Here is a 24,575-nt window from a genome sequence, read left to right on the forward strand (position 1 = left end):
GGAAGAAGACAAAGCCTGCTTGTGATTTTTGTCAATTATCTTTTCCAAAAAACACAAATAAATAAATAAATAGGCCTACATAAATTCATAAATGAAAGTGACAGTAGCACACATCGATATTAAATTAAACAAAGGACAACAGCACGCTCTAAAATTAGGTTAATTTCAGGCAAGGTGGATGTCGCTATATGAAGGCAGGGTGGAGGTGTCTGTGTGCAGGCAGGGTGGAGGTGTGTGTATATAGGCAGGGTGGAGGTATCTATAAGGGGGCAGGGTGGAGGTGTCTGTATGGAGGCAGGGTGGAGGTGTCTGTATGGAGGCCAGGTGGAGGTGTCTGTATGGAGGCAGGGTGGAGGTGTCTGTATGGAGGCAGGGTGGAGGTGTCTGTATGGAGGCAGGGTGGAGGTGTCTAAGGAGGCAGGGTGGAGGTGTGTGTATGGAGGCAGGGTGGAGGTGTCTGTGTGGAGGCAGGGTGGAGGTGTGTGTATGGAGGCAAGGTGGAGGTGTCTGTAAGGAGGCAAGGTGGAGGTGTCTCTATGGAGGCAAGGTGGAGGTGTCTGTATGGAGGCAAGGTGGAGGTGTGTGTATGGAGGCAGGGTGGAGGTGTCTGTGTGGAGGCAGGGTGGAGGTGTCTGGAGGAGGGTGGAGGTGTTGTGGAGGCAAGGTGGAGGTGTCTGTAAGGAGGCAAGGTGGAGGTGTCTGTAAGGAGACAAGGTGGAGGTGTCTGTATGGAGGCAAGGTGGAGGTGTCTAAGGAGGCAGGGTGGAGGTGTGTGTATGGAGGCAGGGTGGAGGTGTCTGTGTGGAGGCAGGGTGGAGGTGTCTGTGTGGAGGCAGGGTGGAGGTGTCTGTGTGGAGGCAGGGTGGAGGTGTCTGTATGGAGGCAAGGTGGAGGTGTCTAAGGAGGCAAGGTGGAGGTATGTAAGGAGGCAGGGTGGAGGTATCTGTGTGGAGGCAGGGTGGAGGTGTCTGTATGGAGGAAGGTGGAGGTGTCTAAGGAGGCAGGGTGGAGGTGTGTGTATGGAGGCAGGGTGGAGGTGTGTGTATGGCAGAGGAAACTATGCCTGTGACTCTGGGCTTAGAGTCTTGTTCCAATGTGTCACTCAAGACAACAGCCTCTAGATTTCACAGTGCTGAGGTCAGAGGTTAATGACATGGAGGGACAGGGTGACAGAAACCAATTATACTCTGGAGTGAGGTCAGGTGGTGTAAGCTGGTTTGTAAATTTGCCATAGTTTGACAGCTGAGGTTGGCCGAGACCCAGAGGGAGGCAATGGTGTTGATTGGCTACGTGAGGGTCCAGTGGAGGGAGGGAATGGTGTTGATTGGCTGTGCAAGGATCCAGGGGAGGGAGGGAATGGTGTTGATTGGCTGGATGTGGATGGCAGGGTCTGAATGTTAGAGACAGATGATGCCTGGCCAAAATATGGGGTTAAAAAAAAACCTTGTATAATCATACAAGAATAAGAATTTTGTTCTGAATATGGATGAAAATAGTTTTCTTTTTAATTATCAGAATTCTGTAGAATTTGTACTGGTCTCTGAAGGATTAAAGAATTGAAAATAATAATTTTTGGCCGAGGTCTGTTATCTCTCATAAGACACTCATTCCTTTTCCAATTATTTGTATTTTTTTCCAGTGGCTTGACATCCTGAGACACCCTCCTCAGTTCTAATAGCCCAAGTTGTTTTGTTTTTATTTTGTTTTAAGTCAATTTTGTTTATTGAGTAATAAAAACAACAATAACATCTTCAGACAGTTTCCTACCTCCTACCTCCACCCACCCCCCATCCCATAGGAAGTGTCCCCATGCCCACAAACCCCAAGTCTAAGTTCATCAATCTAAAACAAACAAAAAAAATCAGGATCGGTCACGTCTTAGAGGATAGAACACAGCAATAAAACCAGACATGGGTGTGTCCCAAAGTAATGCTGTTTCTGTAATCCAATAGCAGGATTTCCTGGACACGGTTCTCTCCTGTGGTCACATGATTTGCTTTTCCAGTTTATTTTTTCATGCGCTGGGATCTTTCTCGCTGCTCGGCGCAACAGGTCACAGACCCCTTATAAATATTTCCCACAATTCAACGCTGAGCGTTGCTCTTGACAGCTTTGTGTATTCTTAGCTGCATGTTTATGTTTGTCAAATTTTAAGAATCGTGCTTGCACTTCTGGATCGCAGGACTCAAAGAAAGTTCAGGAAAAGTGGAAGAAAAGGAAGATGCCCAATGCACTTCAGTAATGGAGGACTAAACAGGTGCTCAAAAGCCAAGATAGTCAGGCAGTAGAAAAGGACTCCTTATGCAGACCACTTCCCAGGGACTAGCCAGAAATAAAAGAACGCTAAATCATGGAGAGACTGTAATATATCTACCGTCTGCAGGACCGTTATATTTTTGATTTGAAAAAGAATAGGGTTTTTTTTTTTGGAACAAAAATTCCAGTAATACTGCTGTGAAGATCCCCTGTTACACTTTCTTTTGCTCTGTGTGCTTGTGTTCATTTTGTTTTTGTTTTTCTAACCGCATCTCAGTCTGTTGGCTAGATTGCTCAAGCGGGCTGCACCTCTAGAAAATGAATTTTTTCTCTAAGTTGCAGGACTGTGTGCAGTCTCAGGACTGTGACAGGCAATATAAACTTCTAATTCCGTGGGCCTATAAAACTAGGCAGAGTATGGGTGTTTTTTTAAATGTTACTTTCGATGCGTGTGCACTTATAATTTACAATCGAGTGAGATTTCCCAGCCAGCACTCAAATGGTCCTTAATCAGATGAGAACTGGGCCATGGACCGTTTCTGACAAATAAACGCTCAGAACAAATCTTCAGTAATTGACGGCGTGAATGAGCCTCGTAATTAAGTTCCTATATGAACTACGGTCCCACATCAACCGACACGCTTTTCCCAAGATGACAGGCTGACAAATGAGAAAAGTTTTAAACAATTAAACAGTCCAGTTTGGTGGATAATGAGCAGGAGTATGGGAGCAATCCTGATACAAACTTGTTTTTTTCCTTCAATTAACAATCAGCTACAGAAGAAAAAAAAACCAATTTATTTTGGCAATACAAAAATGAGACGTTTTAAAATGGTGACGTGAGGTGTCTGCAAGTCATTAATCATTAATACTGTGGAGTTGGAACAGCACGAATCCAGCCCAGATGCAGAGAATAGCAGTGTGACTCTTTGCATCCGTACCGATGCCGCAAAAAAATACATTTTGGTTTGTTGGCAGTAAATGACAAAGAAAGGCCCTTATGCTTCGGGACAAGTTTGTCGACAACTGTACATTTCTGCTTAAGTGACTTCACAATTAATATGACATCACAGCATCTGCGCCTTCAGCTAAGCTGAGTGCAAACGGCTATAGTCTGCAAGAATGGAAGGAGTCTGCTCAGTATTGCTGATGCCAAGTTGCTTGGAGTGAGCAAAAGCCGCACCCCAATACAGCGCCCTCAATGCAGGTCACAGTGCGCCAGCTGATGCTGAAGTTGCCCTGAAAGTCCCTGAAATATTGAAAGAAAAAAAATGATGTGTAAATGAAACACTTATGTTCGTTGTGGTGGTAATTAACTAAAGATGCCTCTGCTACAGAACCCTTCATCGGGACTGAAGAATACAGGTGATAGGTTTTGTTTTTCTTCTCCACGTTGGCATTTTATAGTTTGAGGTGAAATAAATGTAGGCTATCGCTTTCCGGAGAACGTAATTAAGGGTGTGAGTCCCTTTCTTTTCAGTTTATTTATGGTTTTGACTCCACGCCCTGCCATTTTCTGATGCCGTTTGTGCATTATTTTTCATATTGTGGTCGCGATACGTAAATATGGCTTGATTTATTTTTGCCAGTGATTTTTTACAGTTTAGTCATGCTTGGTTGAGACCTGTCTGCCATTCTCTCGTAGTAATATAATTTAATTTAAAGTGTTTCAGACGCACATCTCCACGGGCTAATTGCAGACAAAGAATTTTCAATTAATTTCGGGGGCTCGAAGCGAGGGAAATTGAAATTGAGAACGCGAGTTTGAAGAGGAAAGTTTAAAAGATGGGAACGTCGGACTGACTCCACGGTGACACGCTCGCACCAGCACCCACACAGGCACCCGTGATCCGTCCCCAAATCGCAGAGATAACGGCCAGTCACTGAGAGCACGGATGCCTGCGTGTGTGTGTGTGTGTGTGTGTGTGTGTGTGCCTTTTATACTGAAGCCAAATGAGTTCTTTCCAGCTGCGTCATAGGGGGGACTGTATCATTATATTCAGCGCTTTAGTGTCCCTGTCTTACCCAGCTGGGGATTACTCTCATCCAGCTCTGGGTGTGTTTGCATTATTATTATTATTATTATCTGCAGATAGTAAAAGCGTGTTTTCCCTCTCTGTGTTTTTGTTTTAGGGTTTATGGCGCGGGGGGGTAATTGGTGCTGTTGAGCTCGGGCGAGGAGCACCGCGGGGCTGGAGCCGAACAGCGGGGGCCGGAGATGAGCCCGGGGGGGGGGGAGGGGGCCGAGAGCGAGCCGCCGAACCTGGCAGCCGCGAGCGAACCCGCGGCCCCGCTGTGAGCGAGGGCGGTGCGGTGCATATGGAGTGAGGCGCCGACGGCGATGATGACGGATGAGGAAGAGCGCGGTCCCGGCTCTCGCGGCCTGAACGCCACGGGGCACGGGCAAGCTGATCCAGAATGACCCGCCCAGCCGGATCGCCAGCCAACCCCCCCCCCCCCAGTGGTCGAGGGGGGGCGCGTAATCGGCACGCGGGAGCCCGCCGAACGGCCGGAGGAACCGGCGCAGCGGTGGAGGGGGGGGTGGACCTCCCCAGCCGGGCCGGTGAGGTGGGGGAAACGACCCCGGTGGCACCGGCTGGACCGGGGGCGTGCCGTACTCGTGTTTACAGCCCAGTAGCCGGTACAGGAGCAGCCCGAAACTACCGCGGGCACATCTACCCTCAGAACCACCACCGGTAACGCAAACACCACTTAGGAGCGCACACCTCGGGGCACGTGCACACAAACGCCTGCGGCGCAAGCAGCAGTTACGGCCTCCTCGCGTTCCCGGGGAAACTCCCGCCGGTTCGCTGTTCATGCGCAGTCTCTGACAGCAGCTGTGCTGCACTGTGAGAGGGGGGAAAAGAAATTGAGCTTACAGCAGAGGGAAGTTGGGCGGAAACACGGTGAGAGAACGTGTGAGGAGGAGGAGGAGGAGGCTTCACCGCAGCCCTTCCTGTGCGATGCAGGAGGAGGAGAGGAGATTGATTTATGGGCTCCTGCCACCTTCCCCCCTCCATTCATCACTCCGTCGCTGTGCATCCATCCGTCCATTCATGTCTCCTCTCCTGGGAGCCTTTCCCTCCCCCCCCTCCCCCCCCATGCAGTCAGCCGTTCCTGATCCCCGGTAACAAGCCCCCTGGAAGCCCGGCTCGCCGACGCCATGAATCACCGGCCGTCGTCACGGCTACGGCGGAGTCGGAATGCCGGGCCCGGGAGAGTCACGCAGGAAGCGGTTCGCGCCGCGGTACGCGAACACGCCACCTGTGGAGAGGGTCATTAGCATAGCCGCCGTGCCACAGAACCTCACAGGCGCCTGTTCATTTATTCCGGAAGGTTCTTCAGCGCGGCATTCCGAGCTGCGCGTTATCGCTGATGCCACAGAAACTGAAAATGGGAAGAGGGGAGGGGGTGGGGGGGGGGGGGCTTAGTGTAGTAAAACAGTTAGGGAACTGGGCTCATAACTCAAGCAGGGGTTGCAGGTTTGATTCCCGGGAGGGGAAACTGCTGCTGTACCCTTCAGTAGGATAATTACCCTGAACTGATTCTGGAAAGATCCAGCTGTATGAATGGGGTTGTATGTGGGGGGGGGGGTGCGGGGGGGATGAGCTAAGCTGTGTAAATCGCTATGGATGAGCACATCTGCTAAGTATCAAAACATGAGCCCAGCTCAAACCTGCTGGGGACCACGCACTGGAGGGAATTCAGAGAACGCAGGTCTTGCTGCACTTCCTTCCTTTAAGCCGTTGTAAGTCCCACAGCTTGTGAGCAGGAATGCTAATGTATGTGTCAGCTGGGACTCCTGTAAATGAGCAGTGGACCCGATAGAACCCGTCCTCTGCTCTGAGTGCCAGAGGACCGGCCTGTTCACTTAACGGTGCTGTCTGGAGACCGCATGCTTCTCTGAGGAGGAGAAGCTGCTAAAATAGGTCACCATTTTAACGTTTAATGTATTGCGAATGCACAACTCCTCTATGCATTATTGATGAGATGCGTCTTTGGCAATAAAAATATTTATGCTGTGTGTTATTTTCACTGCTACGTGTTATGTTATGAACTGTGCGGGGTTTGTCTTTCAGGTGAAAAACGATCTGCTGGGAGGTGCAGCTGAAAACCCTTCCCTCTCCAATCACAGAAAAAACAGCTGCTGTTCAATGAACAGCTCAGTCTGTATCAGGAACCAGCCTTTTTTCGCTGCTAAACTTTGGACCCACAAGCGACACAACAGGTAATTTCCCCAAACCACGCGTTTTCTGCACCCCACGGAATACGCGCCTCGTGAATCTTTGTAGATGCTGCTGTTCTGTTGACCAAAATTTTAAAAAAACCATGTGAGGACGTGATTCCCTCTCCGGTGCGAAGTTGACTCATCTTGGCGTCGTACGTGATTTATGCCGCACCCCAGACTGAGGTGTTGGTGAATATTTTATGAGATGGGCTTAATTGCCGTTGCATTCGGTGCCATTTCTGTGTTGGGAATTTATTATCCAGTCAAATGCTTAATGGTCTCTTTCTGCAAGCCATACAACTTTGTAGCAGCACACTGCTGTATATCTGTTTTTTTATTTTTTATTTTTTTTAACCGAACTTGCATATGGTTCCTTATTAATGAATGAAAAGCAATGGAGGCTGAAGGTGGGGGGCAGGGGGGTGGGGGGGTGGGGCTGCATACTCAGAGGAACCGCTCACTCTGTTTATGAATATGTATGAATATGAATGAGCCTTTAATTGGTAAGCATGTCTTTTAAAACTTTGTGTCCTGAAATGGGGGGGGGGGGGGGTAGCTATAAAAACTGATGTATTTTATACATGTTAGAACCAAAGTGTGTAAAAATTACCCTTCAATAAAAGCTGAGAATGTACACTTTAACCACATCTGAATTTTTCGGTTACATTACATTACATTACAGGCATTCTTATCCAGAGCGACGGACAACAAAGTGTATAACCATAACCAGGAACAAATATGACGAAAACCCTAGAGAGAAGTACCGGTCCAAGTGCAGGAAACAACCGCTTAGTTCAACTTGGACCCTGTAGGTTAAACTGATTAACACTAAACAACGAGAACGGCAACAACGCAATCTATGCAAAAATACAAGCAGTAGTTAAGACGAGTGCATTAACTAAGTCACCTACGAAACAGCTACCTAGTTACAACATATCATTGGTTACACATCTAAAATTGTGGAGCACAGAGCCAAATGAAGAAGAAGGAAAAATAAATAAAAAGCATATCATTGTCCCAAACATTATGGAGCTCACTGTATATGTACAGTATATAATCTATAGTATATCATTTTTGTGTATGATCCATCTTCTTGTTAAATTCCCCGATACCGTTTGAGAAGGGAAACGGAAGCAGAAAATGTGCGTCTGTTGTGTCCGATGCATTCGGCCATGTCGTTCACGTGTAAACTCTGAACGGTGGCTTCATTACTCGTCATCTTGCCTGATGCATGCTGGGATAGGCCCCAAGCACCAACCCTCCTAAAGTGCTTTACAGTGATGAGAGAGAGAGCTCACTTCAGCCTCCGCCAGTGTGTAGCCCCCACCTGGGTGATGCACGGCAGCCATTTTGCGCCAGAACACCCACCACACGTCTGAGGTGGAGAGGGAGAGAACAGTTTTCCATCACCACTTAAATCGGGGGATGACTAGGTGGCAGGTTGAGAGAGCCAGGTTGGGAATGTAGCCAGGACACCGGGGAACCCCCCCACTCTTTGCGGTGAGTGTCATGGGGTCTTTAATGAGCACAGTGAGTCAGGTTTAACGTCACATCCGAAAAACTGTATCTCTTACAGCAGAGTTTTCCCAGGTGGTCTCCCATCCAAGCGCACAACCACGCCCACACCTGCTCAGCTTCAGCTATTGGGCGGGAGCGCAGGGTGCATGGTGGTGCTGTGCGGCTGCTGGCGTTCAGAAGCAGTGGCGTTCTAGAACACTGACTCAGAACTTTGAAGCAACATTCCAATAAAACATCATAGATAAATAAATAAATAGATAGATAGATAAATAAAGCCTGCTGTTGGAAGGGTGAGCTGCGTCTGGCTGGAGGAGAGGCATTAGTCTGTCACTGTCCTCCCGTTCAGCTCCGACGTCTCCTGTCACTGCCAGCCTTTAATTTTCTCTGTCTCTCAGGTATTTGTTCTGTCTGGGAGAAATGTCGGACAAATTGGTAGTCTCTCAAGGCATGCGAAAAACACCCCCCCCCCTCCACTCCCCCCCCCTTGATATCACGCCGCCGCCCCCGCCCCCCGCCGCCCCCGCCCCCCGCTGTCCCCTGCTTTGTTCTCAAGGTTAGGCCTGGGGAGTCATGCTCCCCGACATGCCATTACACTGCGAAAGGTCAGGCAAGATGGATGACTAAAGCCATCAAGGCCTCGCAGCTCAAGGGGCCACAAGAAGCCAATAAATCCCATGATTCCAAGGGCTCCGCCCGAGCGCCAAGGGGTCAGATTTACCCCTCTGCCCCATCGGTTCAAGGACGTGTCAATCAACTCCTGGCCCATCCAAAGCCAAGGGTGAGGGGCCCATCCTTGGACCGAAATGAGGCCAACGATGTCTGCTTTGGAGCGGTGCGGCGCTCCGTGTGCTCATTTCTCTTAGCGGTACGTTTAGCCGTGTGTACAGCCACACCGGTGTGTTTGTTCACAAACTTAATGAAAATGAATGCCCCCTGAATTTAACTCCGCCCCGAGCCAAATGATGTACTGCGGAGCTTCTTCCAATCTGAGAGGGACGCATTAGCGACATGCTTTACTGAGCATCCTGAGATGTTCCCGAATATTTTACTGGCTTGTAGACGACGGAAGAAGGGCAGTGTCTCGTGAAATCTCCTTTTTTTACGGGGTTACAGTCGGCCATTTTGTCCTTGCATTAGCGTGATGGTGACCCGCTGTTCTGTGGTCTGAGAGAGAGAGAGAGAGAGAGAGAGAGAGAGAGAGGGAGAGAGGGAGAGAGAGAGGGAGAGAGGGAGAGAGGAGAGAGAGGGAGAGGAGAGAGAGAGAGAGAGAGAGGGAGGGAGATAGAGAGAGAGAGAGAGAGAGAGGGAGAGAGAGAGAGAGAGACTACTTTGACCCCCCATGGCGCTCCACTCACCGCAACCCCAAAGACACGCGTGGCAACTTTTCCGGCCATTTGCCTGATGTGCCTTGTGCATCGGGATCGCTGTTTCCTCTCTCCAATAAATCACGCTTGATTGGAATCCCTGTATGTGTAAATTTCCCACAAGCTGGAAGTCTTACATCACCGCTGAAAGCCATATGGCGGAGAGGGGGGGTGGTGAGGAAGGGGAGGGCGAGGGCGGGAGGGGAGGGAGGAAGTCCCTCTTGGAGATAAGATTAATGGGCACTTCACCTCCTGTGCATAGAGCTCTTACGATGGTGGCGTCACGCATTGCAGTCTCAACCCTTCAGGGTGTGAGGTCACAGATATGTGATTAGAATGTGTTCTTAACTGAACGTTCTAATGCTGATGTAACAGTCGCCACTTGCAGTTCCAAGCAGTGGAGTTCTAGAACAATCACTTCTAATTTTTTGTAGAAGCATTCCTATAAAACCTACTCTTGGAAGGGTTAAGTGATGTAATTTCTGTTCAAATTGAAATGCACTGTACGTTTAACACCACATTGAACTGTTTGAGTTTGTGCTGCTAATTAATTTCACAATTACTCTTCAGTTAAATGAAATTAATTAAAATGGTAAAGCACCTCTCAACAATAAAGGACTATTTATGTCAGTATCACCCTGACACTATCATACACAGATGATTTAAACACCTTTCCTGAAGTAGTTGATTAACCATCATTTGTCTGAAATGCCAACTGCAGGCTCCTTATGACGATAACACGCAGGCAAATCCAAAATGAATAAAAAGAAACAAATTCATACAGGTACCAAGAAGATCCTCGGTAACAAAGCCCTCATGTATTCCCACTGTGGAAAGATGGTATGATGGCGACAAGTAAAATAATGAAATCTACAGCGTTTCTGGGAGGAAGGCACATCTGGGGGGGCCCGGGGTCCGAGGAGAAAAGAGGGGGGCCCCCCAGACACAGAGCTCACGGACGGAGGGTGGCCAAAATCAAAAGCACACCTGTCCAAGCAGGTAACGGCAGTCTGGAACGCGAGTGTATGAACTGTGGTGGTGCTGAGGAAAACGGCTTGATGCTTCTGTCCTCCTCCCCCCCCCCCCACCCCCAAACACCCCCCCCCCCCCACCAGGGCTGAGGCTTTTCTCTAACAAAAGGCCCTTGATCTTTTTCCCTCTTCTTTTTTTGGGGGGGCTGGATTAGGAGAGAAAAAAAAAAGTGTTAGAAATAATTCTCACTGAGCGAACACTCTGCTTTGATACAGGAGTAGGTCTTTTTGTAGCTGTATCCACCTTATGAGGAGTAGCAGGAAGCCTTATGAGAGATCTCTACTTCCTGGAGGAATTCTATAGAAATACTACTTAACACTGTTACATGAAGAAATAAAATAACTAAATAAATAAAAAATAGAGAACGTTAAAGTTGGGAAACTCAAATAAGATAACGTGTGCAGCAAGGCTTGAGTGGACATGTAGGATAGATCTTCTGAAATTGGATGATTTCCACAATGTGAAATATCATTTAAGTCTTATTTACAATCAGGTTTAAATTATTATGGTAAATTATTGAAGGCAAGACACTCTAATCTGGTGATAATGTTTTGAAAATATGAGCTACTCTCAAAGAGCAATACAAGTGAACTATTCAGAAAACTAATGAATTTCATACCTTGATCTGAGGCATTTCCAACGATGTTAGCCGTAACTTTATCTGGTGATCTCAGTTGGGGAAAAGAAATCTGTAAATGAAGGGGAGAAACAGAAAACGAAATTAAGCTTAAAATTTTTATTCGCGGAGCATGAAATGGAACTGAAATATCACCGCTGTGTTGCGGTTCTGTAATTGCATAAATATAACCTTACAGTTCACAGTTCCTGTTCAGCGGCATAAAATAGGATTTCCTGGTAAACATGGCCTTACAGTGCGCATGTTATTTATTCATTTATTTTTCTGGCTTATCATTAAAAGGCTAGATTGCTGTAAAGCTGGTACAGCACTTTTTTTATTTTCTTTTTTGTAGCTCACAGATGCAGCTCGTTCTGCTGGTAATGGATTCCAGCCTCTGTGAAGCACAGAAACGGGTTCATTTCCTAATGGAGGGCGCGTGTTACTCTGGCGGAGTGTGTTTGATCGCTGTGGGACGTCCCGTCCCGTGTCGGGTTGGGATTAGCAGCCAGCGTTTCGCTGTGCGGCACTCTCCCCTGCGGGCCCGTGGGACCGTACCTCTCTTAAATCCCGTCTCCCCCTCTTTAAGACCCTGCCAGTGGTCTTTCACGTGCTCGTTCATACAGGCCTGGCCGGTCCTAGGACAGCTTTCTGTGAACTCCTTTTCCCACCATGCATTCTGGGTCCTCCTATCCCAGAATCCCCCTCTGTTTCAGAACGTGCCTCTGTCACTGCTGACTGCCCCCTGCTGCTCTGATGGGGGCTAAGGCTGATGTTAGTGGGGTGCCCCGTTTCCCCAAATCCAAGGGTGGAGATTTAGGGGGAGACATCAGTGTGTGTGTGTGTGTCTGTGTTTTTGTGTCTGTGTCTGTGAGAGAGAGAGTATATGTGTGTACGTGTGTGTGTGTGTGTGTGTGCGTGTTTTCATTCATTTACCCCTCCAGGGTTGGGATTAAGTACAATTTCAGGACATTTCAGTTCAGCAAATTAATTGAAATTCAGTTCGTGATTTGAAAAACGGCTGTAATATTCGGTCGGGTTTTTTTTTTTTCTTTTTTCTTTTTTCTGCTACCTATTAATTATCATTTAATTTCCTGAATGGAAACAGGACTGGACCTGAACTCTGATGTGTGCTGCTTGCACTTCTTTTTCCCATTAGTTTATACAAACCTGGGCTTAATGGGCCATTAATTGTGTTCCTGTTCAGCACTGCGGCCTCCCCTGTTAGTTTAGGGGAGTGCAGATGAGCGTGCTCCCTCCTCCCGAAACGCGATCATGAGCACGGGGAATTCATGTTCCCCAAGATGGCCCCTAATGTTGATTACTTATTCTTTGTCCCAGACATCTGTGCAAGGCCGTGCATTTCGTATTTAGCTGATCGGCTAGCCGGCTATGCCATCAATAAATACAGTCTCCATTTCTGGTACCGGTGTTTCCAAAGAACATTCACTGCCAAACAGTAAATCGTACCTTTATTTTAAAACCAGTTTTTCTGCTTTAACTTATCTCAAAGAGACACTATTATGTACTAGTTTTTGGATTTTTATTTGAACCTGTACTTGAATTATCCTTTGCAGATAGACAGACACAAACATCGGTTATTGTGGTTACCACTTCATGGAATTGCAGGAAGGAGGAGATTAATTCTGTTTGAGTTTATGAATTATATTTAGCCTGTGGTCACCCGTTTAAACTGTCGAAAAATGAAAGGCATTACCCTCCAGGGCACATGGAATGAGAAACATTATGTATTATGTATTTATTATGTATCTATTACTACTCTATGTGTATATATCTTGACCTTTGACCTCCGTACAGGGTTCCTCCGGGATCAGGGATGCCCAGCATGCCTCAGGAGGCGGGATCTTAAGTACAGGGGGTAGGGGGTGGGGGGTGGGGGGGGGGGGGGGTAGAAGCCACGCCCCAGTCAGGTGGGGACAGAGCACGAGACCAAACGAGGCTAGGGTGGAGGGGGGGCCGGTGTACACTGCAGGCAAAGCTGATATCGCTGCTGCGTTTGTTTGTGAGCTAAACCAGGCCACCATATTAAACCACCGGAAAATATCAATACCTGCCTTTAGATAATCAGGGAGAGAGGCAATCTGCTCGTAGCAATAACATTTACTGGTGCCTAGCAACCCCGGGAATTCTTTACCTGATGTGGCCTGTGCTTGAAATTGCAATATTAATGTTAGAGTGTCATATTTTTACTGGGTTGAAAATGTATGGTACATCAGAAAACAAACGCGTTACTGTCTGCAAGAGTGTGTGTGTGTGTGTGTGCATGCGTGCGTGCGTGCATGTTTGTATGTGATGTCAGTGTGTTGCAGTGAGTGTGTTGTGCTGATGTTTGTGTCGTGTGTGTGATGTTGTATGTGTATTCGTGTGTTGTGTTGTGTGTGTGTGTGTATGTGTATGCGTGTGTGTGGTGTGTGTGTGTAGTGTATGCGTGTGTGTGTGTATGGTGTGTGTTGTGCGTGTGTGTGTATGCTGTGTTTGTGTGTGTGTATGTGTGTGTTGTGTGTGTGTGTGTGTGTGTGTATGTGTATGCGTGTGTGTGTGTGTGTGTGTGTGTGTGTGTGTGTGTGTGTGTGTGTGTGTGTGTGTATGGGTGTGTGTGTGTGTGTGTGTAGCCATAGCAGATGACAGAGTGCCAGCTGAAGAGTTTGATCTGGTAAGAGATGTAATAACGCCCTGGCAGGTATCAGACGCGGGGCAGATATCAGACAGGTGGCAGAAAGGCGGGACTGTGAGAGAGCCCTGCAGCCGGTGGCGGCTGATCTGAGATCAGAGATCAGACGCTTCAGACTCCGAGGAGCGGCAGGGCCAGCACTGCCAGCGCTGTTTTTCAGCGGCTCTGCCTCTGTCCTGAGACTTGACCCAAAAGATCTCATTTTAAACCAGGTTAGAATGTCCCCTGGGAGGCCAGAGCCTGCGTTTTAATTACGCTCCGGGTTTCGACGGGGTCCCTGAGGGCAGCGCGCGCCCCTGCTTTAATCTGTGGGTGCTGTCCAATGGGCCTCTCTCACTGGAGGGGTTCTGTCCATCATTCAGGGTGTCGGTTACTCTGGTGGGCAAACTGGACCTTCCTCGGTACGTAACTGGATCTCTCTCTCGCGCAAAAAACTGTTCGTTTCCTCTCAAGGTGTTCAAACGATTTTCTCCGCAACGGCGCCTCACGTTGGAACGCTGGCCAGCGAGCGCTGTTATTTTGGGAGAAGAAAGGAAGACGTGACATTTTACAGATGCCTGATTGGCTGACTGTGATTGGCTTGCCCCGTAATTTTCCTGCGAAAACAGCCAATGAGAACAGCAGCATGGGAATAGGCTGTCAAATCACCAGAAGAATTCTGCAATGAGCCATCCTACTCCTTCTCTTTATGAGTACAGTCCCGAACAGTAGTCTGTCACCTTTTTTTTTTTTTTAATCGGAGGGATTGGTCATAATTCAAATATCCCAGGCACTGTTGGAATCTGCAGCAAACCTATTTTCAGAACTGCCCATTTGCCTCAAACCAAGATTAAACAGAAGATGGAACTCTTTATGATATGCCACCTTCAAAGACTGCTTCGGGTTAGCTTTCCCCGGCGATGGGTCAGGTCATAGCCCGTGTGAAATATGTGGGGAATTTCCTTTTTTCTTTTTTTTTTTGTTTGAAAACCGTGACAGGATTAGGAATAAGCACATCAGGCCTGCGGAGACTGATTTACGTGGCGGGTTTTGTGGTTCCCCCCCCCCCCCCCAAAAGGCCAGCGGTGATGTCTATCTCATCACGGTAAATCCTGGGTAGAAAATTGCGCGCTGGCGTGGCGTGGGTCTGGGACGGGCGGCGGCGGGGGCCGTGCGGAAGCGGTAAAAGGTATCGCTGAGCCGCGATAAGAACATCACTCAGATCCCGCTTTTAATCTCACTGACAGTTGATAACCGGAGTTTATAAATAAAACATGAAAGTGGGTGTGTGGATACATTTCCTCCTCCTTTCTGTTGCGTACGTCTAACTGTCATTTCTTTTACGTTGACAGGCGCAGGATGTTACGGAAGGACAAGAAAAGACAGTTATTTCGATTTAATTAGAAAATAATAATTTAAAAAATATAAGAATTATGTGGTTTAAAAAAAACCGGAATGCGTATGTTACTAAGCATTCGAAAACACGTCTGAACCAACTCGTCTTAACGGTTTGTCGAAATCGCAGCTATGGAAAATGTGATGACAGCTCCTTTTCAAAAATATCTCGGTGACGTTTTTGTTTATTAACGTGTTTTTTAAATTATTATTTTTTTACTCTGTGCCGTTATGTAAAATGTTGTGTTTATCACTTGATACTGATTATCTGCAGTGATGTAATCTGATATGTGGCAGCTGCTGATTTTTGGTTTCTTTCAGTGAGGCTGCGATGTTTTTTCTTAGCTGTGCTGCACACACTGTTTCCTGCCTTATATGGGCTCAATGCCATCGTGTTCTCCCCTTTCCTCTTCCTCGTCCTTCGTGTTCAGGGTCTGTTGGACTACAGGGGAGAGCTAGCGCACTGTAAGGCAGCTGTGTAGCGTGGGTGCAAAGCACAAAGCTGTGCTTTGCAGAAACACCTCCTGGCCCCTGTTGCTTTGGACTAGTGATAAGATATATAGATATACTTTTTATTGGACCCCGTGGGGTAATTTGTCCTCTGCATTTGACCCATCATAGTTACTTAGGAGCAGTGGGCAGCCACAGTGCAACGCCCAGGGGACCAACTCCAGCTCTGAGGCCAGTGCTTTGGTCAAGGGCACCTGCAGGAGCGCACCTAACCTGCATGTCTTTGGACTGTGGGAGGAAACCGGAGTACCCAGAGTAAACCCGCGCGAACACGGGGAGAACATGCAAACTCCACGCAGAGAGGATCCGGTCGGACCCGGATTCGAACCCGGAACCTCCTCCTTGCGAGGCAGCAGTGCTGACCACTATGCCACCGTGCCCACCGTCATGCGAGAGCACGGTTCCATAAATCAAAAATGGGGGGCAGCTACTGTGAATTTTTTTTCAGCTGGCTTTTAAAAACTACCCTGAACACCTGGGTGCTAATAAGTTCCTTGCCTTCCAGCTGCTAGGACCTAACTGGCACACGGTTGTGGTGTCAGCATGTTTGCGGTGTGTGAGGACTCTTTCTCATTAACGCCCGTACGCGTGGCGATTGCTACCTTGTGATCGATGCCCTGTTAAACAGGCAGCCGACGCCGTGCTTTTTAACACGGCGATGTGTCCAGTCCTGTGGGCGGGAGTCGATCAGGCCTGGCGGCTGCGTTTCAGACAAGCTGCTGCCTGCCTGCCTGCGTAGTTTACGGCTGCATGACATAAGCGATTCGCTGATTTGAGCCAATCGTTGTTTCGCTGCGGCGCGAGAACCTGATTGATTGGTGGAGCCCAGTGATTGACAGCTCGACTCCGCCTTGCTCCTGTTAGTTGCTCTTAATCCAGATACTGATTAAGGTGAAACGGTCATGTCAAAACAAAAATAAAGACTGACGAAAAAAAAAAGAAAAAAAGTCCAGTGATAAAATCACCTGCGATGCGGTAGCCTACATTTTGTTCTGACAGAGAACACGTGTTCCCTGTCGCTCTCATTATAAACGCAGCGCTGTTGCGGTTGACACCGAACGTTTTAAAGTGCATTGTCACACGTGCGGCTTCGCTGCAGTGAGGCGCCCCGGTCAGGTCTGCTTAATTAGGGAGCCGTGGCTCGCCCCTCGGGTTACCGGGGTCCAGCGTGGGGCCTTCGCATCGGTGCCGAAATCACGAGGGAACCCGAGAAATGTCTCCTCCTTCACCGCTTCCAAACGCTTCAAAGAGGCCACAGGCTTTGTCCTTTTATGGCGAGCGCTTCCGTGTGTGCGTGGGGCTGAATGTCAGAGATAAGCAGGAGTCTGCTTCGGTGGACGGGTTGAATCTGACCCGGATTTCTAACGATGACCTGAAGCGGGCGTGTGGAGATGAGCGGGGCGTCGTTCAGCTCTGTTTGGGGAGCGAGCAGGAACAGCACGGACTGGAAACCAGATGGATGTTCTTGTGCGTAACCTGTGCCCATTAAGCCTGTTGGTATCCAGGTCGCTGGCGTTATTCAGGGCAGAGTTCTGCGTTCTGTAAATCCTCCCTAAATATCACGTTGGGCCCCTGGGAACCGCTGTTTGTGCGCAGCGGGTTCGAGCGTCTCCGCTCCTAGCGGGTACACGTTTTTTCTCTGGATATTTATTGCTCTTTCAGGATTGATTAGCGAGGAGATTCCGCTGAGCCTCCTGATTAATTTAGTGACGGGCGGGCGAATGTGCTCTAATGCGTAAGCCTTTTCCTCCTGATTGTGTGTGTGTGTGTGTGTGTGTGTGTGTGTGTGTGTGTATGTGTGTGCATGTGTGGTGTTTATTTGTGTGTGCGTGTGTCTGTGTAAATGTATGTGATTGTGTGTGTGACTGTGACTGTGTGTCTGTGTCTGTGACTGGGTTTCTGTGACTGTGACTGGGTGTCTGTGACTGTGTGTCTGTGACTGTGTGTCTGTGACTGTGTGTCTGTTTGTGTCCGTGTTTGTGCAGCCTGTGTAGTCCTCGATCTGCAGTGGAACTGAGACTCAACAATCAGGTTTTAACAATTCTCATTTATTTTTGGCTGGTGTAGAAGCTTTTCCAGCGCAGGGTATATCAGGGTGTGGTGTACGCTGTGATTGGCTGGCTGGCTGGATGTGATGCGTGTGCTGGAGAGTATGTACAAGCAATGGCATTCGCCTTGCAGTGTTTGGGCTTGACCTTCTCTCATTCGCTACTTAACCTAATCAATTATGGTTCAGGAGGGAGAGAGGAGGGAGAGAGAGAGAGAGAGCAAGCGAGCCAGCCTACCTGAGTTTGGAGGAGACTGTGGGAGGATTTACCCCTGGGGAGGATTTAGAACAGGAGGTGGCGGAAGTAGAGTGGGCAAGGTGGAGAAAAAAGGAGGAGGAGAACAGTGAGAAGAAAGGTGGAGTATGTTGAAGAGCAGGTGACAAGTGTTTGTACTTTTTCTAGGAGGCGGAGCAGAAGGTAGGGAGATGGAGGAGGAGGTACAGCGGGAGGTAGGTGGAGTAGGAGGTTTGGAGATGGAGCAGGACGAGGCTGAATGAGTCGGCGTGCGTGCGAGTGTGTGTGTGTGTGTGTGTGTGTGTGTGTGTGTGTGTGTGTGTGTGTGTGTGTGTGTGAGAGACACAGAGACGGCATCGCCCGCTGTGGTTGGCTGTGTGTGACGGCGGTAAGGATGAAGGGCAGCGATTAGCTTCTCTTTCCTGTCGGCGTGAGGACAGTGAAAGCTTGGCATTATACTCTGGTGAAGTTGACCTTTCATTTTTACTCCCTTTCATTTTTACAAACACACACACACACACACACACACACACGGCTTCATCCTCCAGACACCTCGTACTCCAAGTGCACCTGCTGAATTTCGAGACCAGTTGCAGTGAGCACACAGTGTCTATTTCTGGGACTAAATCCTGAGTTTAAATCAATCAGATTATTTCTCTTTTTTCCTCCTCTTCTTTCCTGTTGCTGATGTTTGGTATTTGGAGCAATAAAAACACAGTTTCTACCTTCCTCCTTGTCAATAGGTCTTTAACCTCTTTTTTTTTTGTTCTTTTGTTTTTAGCCACATTTCATGAGCGGTGACACTGAACAGAGGGGTGGTACACCACCAGGACTTTTGTGTTTCATATCTTCTTTGAAAATATCTGACAGCCACCTTTCTCAGAAATATCAAAGCATATTTTGTGCAACCCTTGTTCTCTTGGAGTCCTGAAATATTGAATTTGCTTTGAGGCGAGAGGTGTTTTTTTTTTTTTTTTTTTCTTTCTGAGAACACAGTGTAACAAAAAAAGTGTGCAGGTTGAAAGAGTAAGGCCAGGGGTATAGTGCAGGTAATATTAACCACCTACATGGCAAACAATAAGGAAATATCAAGCAGATCAACGGATGGAATTACACCAATATCAGCTGCTTTCATGCATAAAATAACGCATCATGCCGGGCATACCAGTGTGCTTGCCTGGGTTAAACTCGGGTTAAACTCAGGTTATCCTCGGCGTCGCTGTAATAAGGATCAGCATATTTATTTTATTTTATTTTAAATGAGATGGACATGAGGAGGCAGGCCTTGTCATTCTCTGGTACCAGTTTTTTTTGCAGCTTCTTTTTGACTGTTTCTGTCACCGAATGTGATTTTTTTTACACTGTGGGTTTATTAAAACTAAGAGCAGTCAGAGTCCAGTTAGAGATTAGCAATTAGCAGGCACGTGACGACAATGACAAAAGGCATTAAGTTTCAGTGAGAGTAAAGTACATAAAGGAGTCTTGTCATACACTCTCTGTTTCCTAATGGCAGGACGTGTTCCAAACTCGTATTTGTTTCACTCCTATGAAAGAGATGGAAAACTCATGAGAGAAATGTATAAATTAAACAAACGTGGGTTAGCCTTTTACAACACTACACTGTGCGTATGACCTAGCCTCCTGCAAAAGGGCTCCTTTTCACTGCATAAAAAGCTTTTAAAATATGAAATATTCCCCCCTGCTGCCCCCTCCCCACGACCCATGATTAAGGGGGGGCAAATAAAATTCTGCTTAGGGCCCCCAAAAGCTCCAGAGACACCCCGGCGTTAACTGCCACTGTGCATGGCTGTGCATTGTGGGTAATGGATAGTCTGTGCACAGATTGCAGGTGCGCGCGCTTCAGTGTGTATCGGCTGGCTCACGTGTGACACAGCAGTTTTTGTGTCTACTTCCTGTTGCTGTGTGCGAGTGACTGAGGAACTGAGACAGCGCAGAAACGGTGATGTCCAAAATCTGTTTGCTGAATTTCTGAGATGAAGAAACTGAGGATCAGTTGAGGACAGGAGTGGAGGGGGGAAGAAGTGGTGGGGGTTGTGGGAGTTTGGGTGAGATGGGGGGGGATGAAAACTGATTTGCATCTGATTTCATTACAGATTGAGCCTAAATCGGATACGGGGAGAGTCGATAGCAGAGGAGCGAGGGGGTCTGTGTGGAGTTTGGAGGTCCTGGGTTAATTGCTTTAGATATAAACACAAGATTGAACACTCAATATACGCCACATTATATATCTCAATTACAGCCTTTTCAGAGGCCCGGTTTCTACGTTGGCGGCTCTGCGTTTGCGTGGGGGGGGGGGGGGGGTGCATTTCGGTGCGTGATGAGATTAGCGCCTGGATCCCGCCAGGCTTCTCGTCTTTCAGGCTTGTTATTACTGCTCGACACCTCCTCCTCTTGCCGACACCTCCTCTTGCTTGCGCCTCCTCTTGCATGTGCCTCCCCTTGCCTGCGCCTCCTCTTGCCTGGATATGGGGAAATATGCCGTTTGCTTTTGGACACTTCAGCATGGTTGCTTTTTTTTTTTTTAGCACAGCTTCTCCCCCCCACCCCCCCACCCCACCCCCCTCCCCAATGAAACAAAAACCAATCACTTGTAGGAATGGGTTTTTTCCTCAAACAGACAAAAAACTGTCATGGGAGGGAAAAAACTCATTACAGGGACGGTACGTTCTGTTTTTAGTTTGGAATGGGCTGCAGAAACGGTTTTTTAGGACAAACCGATGTGTTTACGGCACGTTTTATTTCGCTTGCTGTCATGGCAGCGAGGCTTGGCTGGTTTCAGACCTGAAATCAAATAAAATCAGTTTTATTTGTTTATCGCTTTTTACAGAAAACTGTCACGAAGACTCTTTACAGAGTGGCAGAAAAGAGTGAAAAAAGAGCAAGAATGGAGCCAAATATCAGGCCTGAACCCCCAAATAGCCAGCCCCAATGGGAAGAAATCTGGGGAGGAACCTGGCTATAGAGGGGGAGCCCATCCTTCGCTGGCCAGCCTGGTGTAAAGTAGTGGTAGAATGGACATAACAGAAATGTAATAAGGGATCAATCACAGAAAATAAACTGGGTTTAGCAGGTTACAGCTGAGCTAATAAGCTAACTGTGGAGTAGTAGAAGTCCAAATTGTGCTGTTCAGTATGGTGGAGTTTAGAGGGGCAGGGTGATGCATCAGGAGCTCCAGGCTGCATCAAGGTGTGGAGCATGAAGCAGGGGAGGAACAGAGCTGCAACAGTACGTGACCAAGGAGTGAGGGACAGGGCTGGAGCGGTCTGCGACCTCAGGGTGAGGGAAACCAGGATGGAGCGGTCTGTGATCTCAGGAGAGGAACAGGGCTGGAGCGGTCTGTGATCTCAGGAGAGGGACAGGGCTGGAGCGGTCTGTGATCTCAGGAGAGGAACAGGGCTGGAGCGGTCTGTGAACTCAGGGTGAGGGAAACCAGGCTGGAGCGGTCTGTGATCTCAGGGTGAGGGAAACCAGGCTGGAGCGGTCTGTGATCTCAGGAGAGGAACAGGGCTGGAGCGGTCTGTGATCTCAGGAGAGGGACAGGACTGGAGCGGTCTGTGAACTCAGGGTGAGGGAAACCAGGTTGGAGCGGTCTGTGATCTCAGGAGAGGAACAGGGCTGGAGCGGTCTGTGAACTCAGGGTGAGGGAAACCAGGTTGGAGCGGTCTGTGATCTCAGGAGAGGAACAGGGCTGGAGCGGTCTGTGATCTCAGGAAAGGGACAGGGCTGGAGCGGTCTGTGAACTCAGGGTGAGGAAGGGGCAGGAGCCCCAGGGAGAAAGACGTGCTTTATTTGTGATGGTGGGATAGGCGGGGGAGGGGAGGGGTTTGGGGGGCAGCACAGTGGGTTTTCGCTGAAGCTCTTTGGCCAACACCATGGCGGAGGACGTACACGCTGACGTGGCCCTGCGTTTGAGGCAGATTCCGGGGGAAGTGCGCACTTTTCCAAGCGTGTGATAGCCTCAGAAAACCTCGCCTTGGATGATTCCAGAGAATTCGGCAGCCGCTGCTAATTAAGATTGATGAGAGAGTCTGAGTTTCTGAAACGCTAATTGAATCCATCAGCACTCAGAAAACAAGTCAATCCGCACACTCCGATCTGCATATCTCCAAATCTCAGAGTCAGGACCGGTTTGCTTAAAATTGCAATATTCATTCCTCATCACCGTTGTTACTGTAGTAGCTGTAATGGATCAGCTGATAATTTCATTGATGTTTGTATGTTAAAATTTGAATTAGCTGTTTCTCTGTCTCACTTGATTGAAATGATTTGCAGTTTAATGATGTGCAATGTAATCAGTCGCTGTCAGTAAACACATTATCCACGTGTGGTTGGATATCAGTAGCTTCATCTTCAGTGAACGTTTGCCATGATGGACCAAGGAAGATAGATACTGTCATTTGATTGGTCATGCGGATAGGCTGCCTGTCTGAGCAACCAATAGGATGAGCCGATCCAGTCTGTGTGCTAGTAACCATATTACGCTGACCAATCAGCATAGCTGTAGAGTGTAGCTGTTGGTTGCGGGTAGGAAGCAGAAAGCACACTTTGAGGTGGATGAATTTCTGGGGTGCTTAACTGGTAATTTAGTGCCTACTCCTTGATCAATGACACTACAGGGGAAATAAGTAGAATAGAATATAATACAGAAATAAATTTGGTGACTAAACTAGAGTTTATCCAGGACTACAGCTCTGATTACACACAGCTGTTATAGACCTCCTCCATTTGACATTCTCGCGCATTCATTTTTTGAATGTCCCTTAAATGTTGTCCTGTAGTTTTTATCCAAGACAAAATTGATTGCCACCATGAGAAAATCAGTTGACATTCCACTGAGGCAATTTGCACAGTTAGAGTTTAGAGTAAACGCTGAGGCTGGCTTTTCTCTGACAGAGACTTACCTGGAAGGCTGAAAGGCATCAGGTGACACACCTGTGTGTGACCTGATGAAAGGAAAACCACAGGAGACAGGTGACTGTTCAGAACTGAAGCATGGATTCCATCACTGAGGTTCTGTAAGCATTTCTTATGCAAGGGAAAGATGAGTCATCGCCCTCCGGACCGTCCTTCATAGCTATTGGTTTTTTTTTTCTTGGAACAAACATAGCATAATTAGCATGTTGCCATGAATCCAAGCCTCATGTTAATTATTTCCTGAGGGGGGGCGACTTGCACGTATGCATATGTATATCTTTGTTGCTTTCAAACTGTGGAAATATGAGGTAATAATAGTGACCATGTTTTGCATGGCTACAAGGATTTCTGTTCTGTTTTTTATTGATTAAGTATTACCTTAAATGAAAATTTCCTGTGTTAAATATCCAGCAAAGTGATATCGCAATAACAGAAGAGCAGCTTATGGTATTTAAAATGCGTAGAAGAAGTTACTTGGCGCATTCAGATAAAGTACATGAAATGTGTATTGACTGTATAATGCTACAAAGCTTTAGTGCTTAAAAAGCTGGTCCTGTGTGCATTCGCTGGAGAACGCTGTCTGTTCAGCCTTGGCCGGTGCGGTTCTGTTCTATGCACCAGGCCCAGACCCCCTCCTGATGACTTCATTATCTGCTTTCAGACGCTCGTCCTGGTGACGCGAGCGCGGAGGCCCTCATTTTGAGACTCCGTCGCAGGACCGCAGGACCGCAGTCAGCAGTTTGGGGAGGAGAGGGGCGCGGTCAATCAATTTCATTTGCTGCACGGAGTCCCAGGTGTACTGTCCTCAGAGTGAAATAGACCCCGCGTGTGAGGAGGTGAGTGTGTGTGTGCGTGAGTGTGTGTGTGTGTGTGTGTGTGTGTGTGTGTGTGTGTATGAGTGTGAGGGTGTGCCTGTGTGTGTGTGTGTATGTGTGTGTGCGCATGTATGAGTGTGAGGGTGTGCCTGTGTGTGTGTGTGTGTGTGTGTGTGTGTTCGTGCATGTGCGTGTGTAGTGTGTGTGTGTGCATTTGTGCATGAGTGTGTGTGTGTATGTGTGTGTGTGAGTGTGTGTGTGTGTGTGTGGGTATGCGTGTGTGTGTATGCGTGTGTGCATGTGTATTTGAAAAAGTGTGTGTGTGTGCTCGTGTTCATTCGTGTGTGAGTGTGTGCATGAGTGTGAGGGTGTATGTGTGTGTGTGAGAGTGTGTGTGCGCTCATGTTCATTTGTGTGTGTGTGTGTGTGTGTGTGTGTGTAGGGTGGAGGTTTGGGGGTTAGGATTGCTCTTCTGCCTGAAGCAGAGGCAGTAGATAAGGGGTGTCCCACTGCAGGGCAGCAGATCCGGGGAGGGATTTTGGCAGCGGATGACACAGGAGTGTGGGGTCTGTAATTCACCCCTGTCCCGCTCCCCGTGCCTCTGCTGCTGTCGGGACATCCGTTATGTGAGCCTGTGACTTTTCTGCTGACATAATTCAGCATGTGCCAATATGCCCGGGAATTAACGAGCCGTGTGAACCTTCAGGGTGGGGGATATCGCAAGGTTATCATCTCCGGTAATTACAGGGCTGGAAACAGCTAATTAATTATATCACCGAGTAAAGAGAGGGACTGATCTGCTGGTGCAAAACCTCTAAATCAACGTGAGTGGCTGTTGGTTGCAAACCGTTCGATTTGCTGTAGATGCGGACCTGTGCTCTTAGTTCAGCGTCTTGGAACAGAAGTGTCCGGTCTTACCCGAGAAAACGTTATTGTGTTAGCCCAGCGCCATG

The 24,575-nt window shown here is 48.1% G+C and overlaps 1 long non-coding RNA gene across 1 annotated transcript in view; it reads left to right on the forward strand.

Annotated features, from left to right (window-relative positions):
* LOC135236722 (uncharacterized) overlaps positions 1 to 24,575 on the forward strand; it is a 51,370-nt gene that overhangs the window by 11,940 nt on the left and 14,855 nt on the right. The window contains exons 2-3 of the long non-coding RNA XR_010324659.1: positions 6,336 to 6,484; positions 23,469 to 23,643. This is a non-coding gene — a long non-coding RNA (uncharacterized LOC135236722). The remainder of the gene's footprint in view (positions 1 to 6,335; positions 6,485 to 23,468; positions 23,644 to 24,575) is intronic.

This window comes from Anguilla rostrata, chromosome 12, assembly GCF_018555375.3.
Source record: "Anguilla rostrata isolate EN2019 chromosome 12, ASM1855537v3, whole genome shotgun sequence".
Taxonomy (NCBI): domain Eukaryota; kingdom Metazoa; phylum Chordata; class Actinopteri; order Anguilliformes; family Anguillidae; genus Anguilla; species Anguilla rostrata.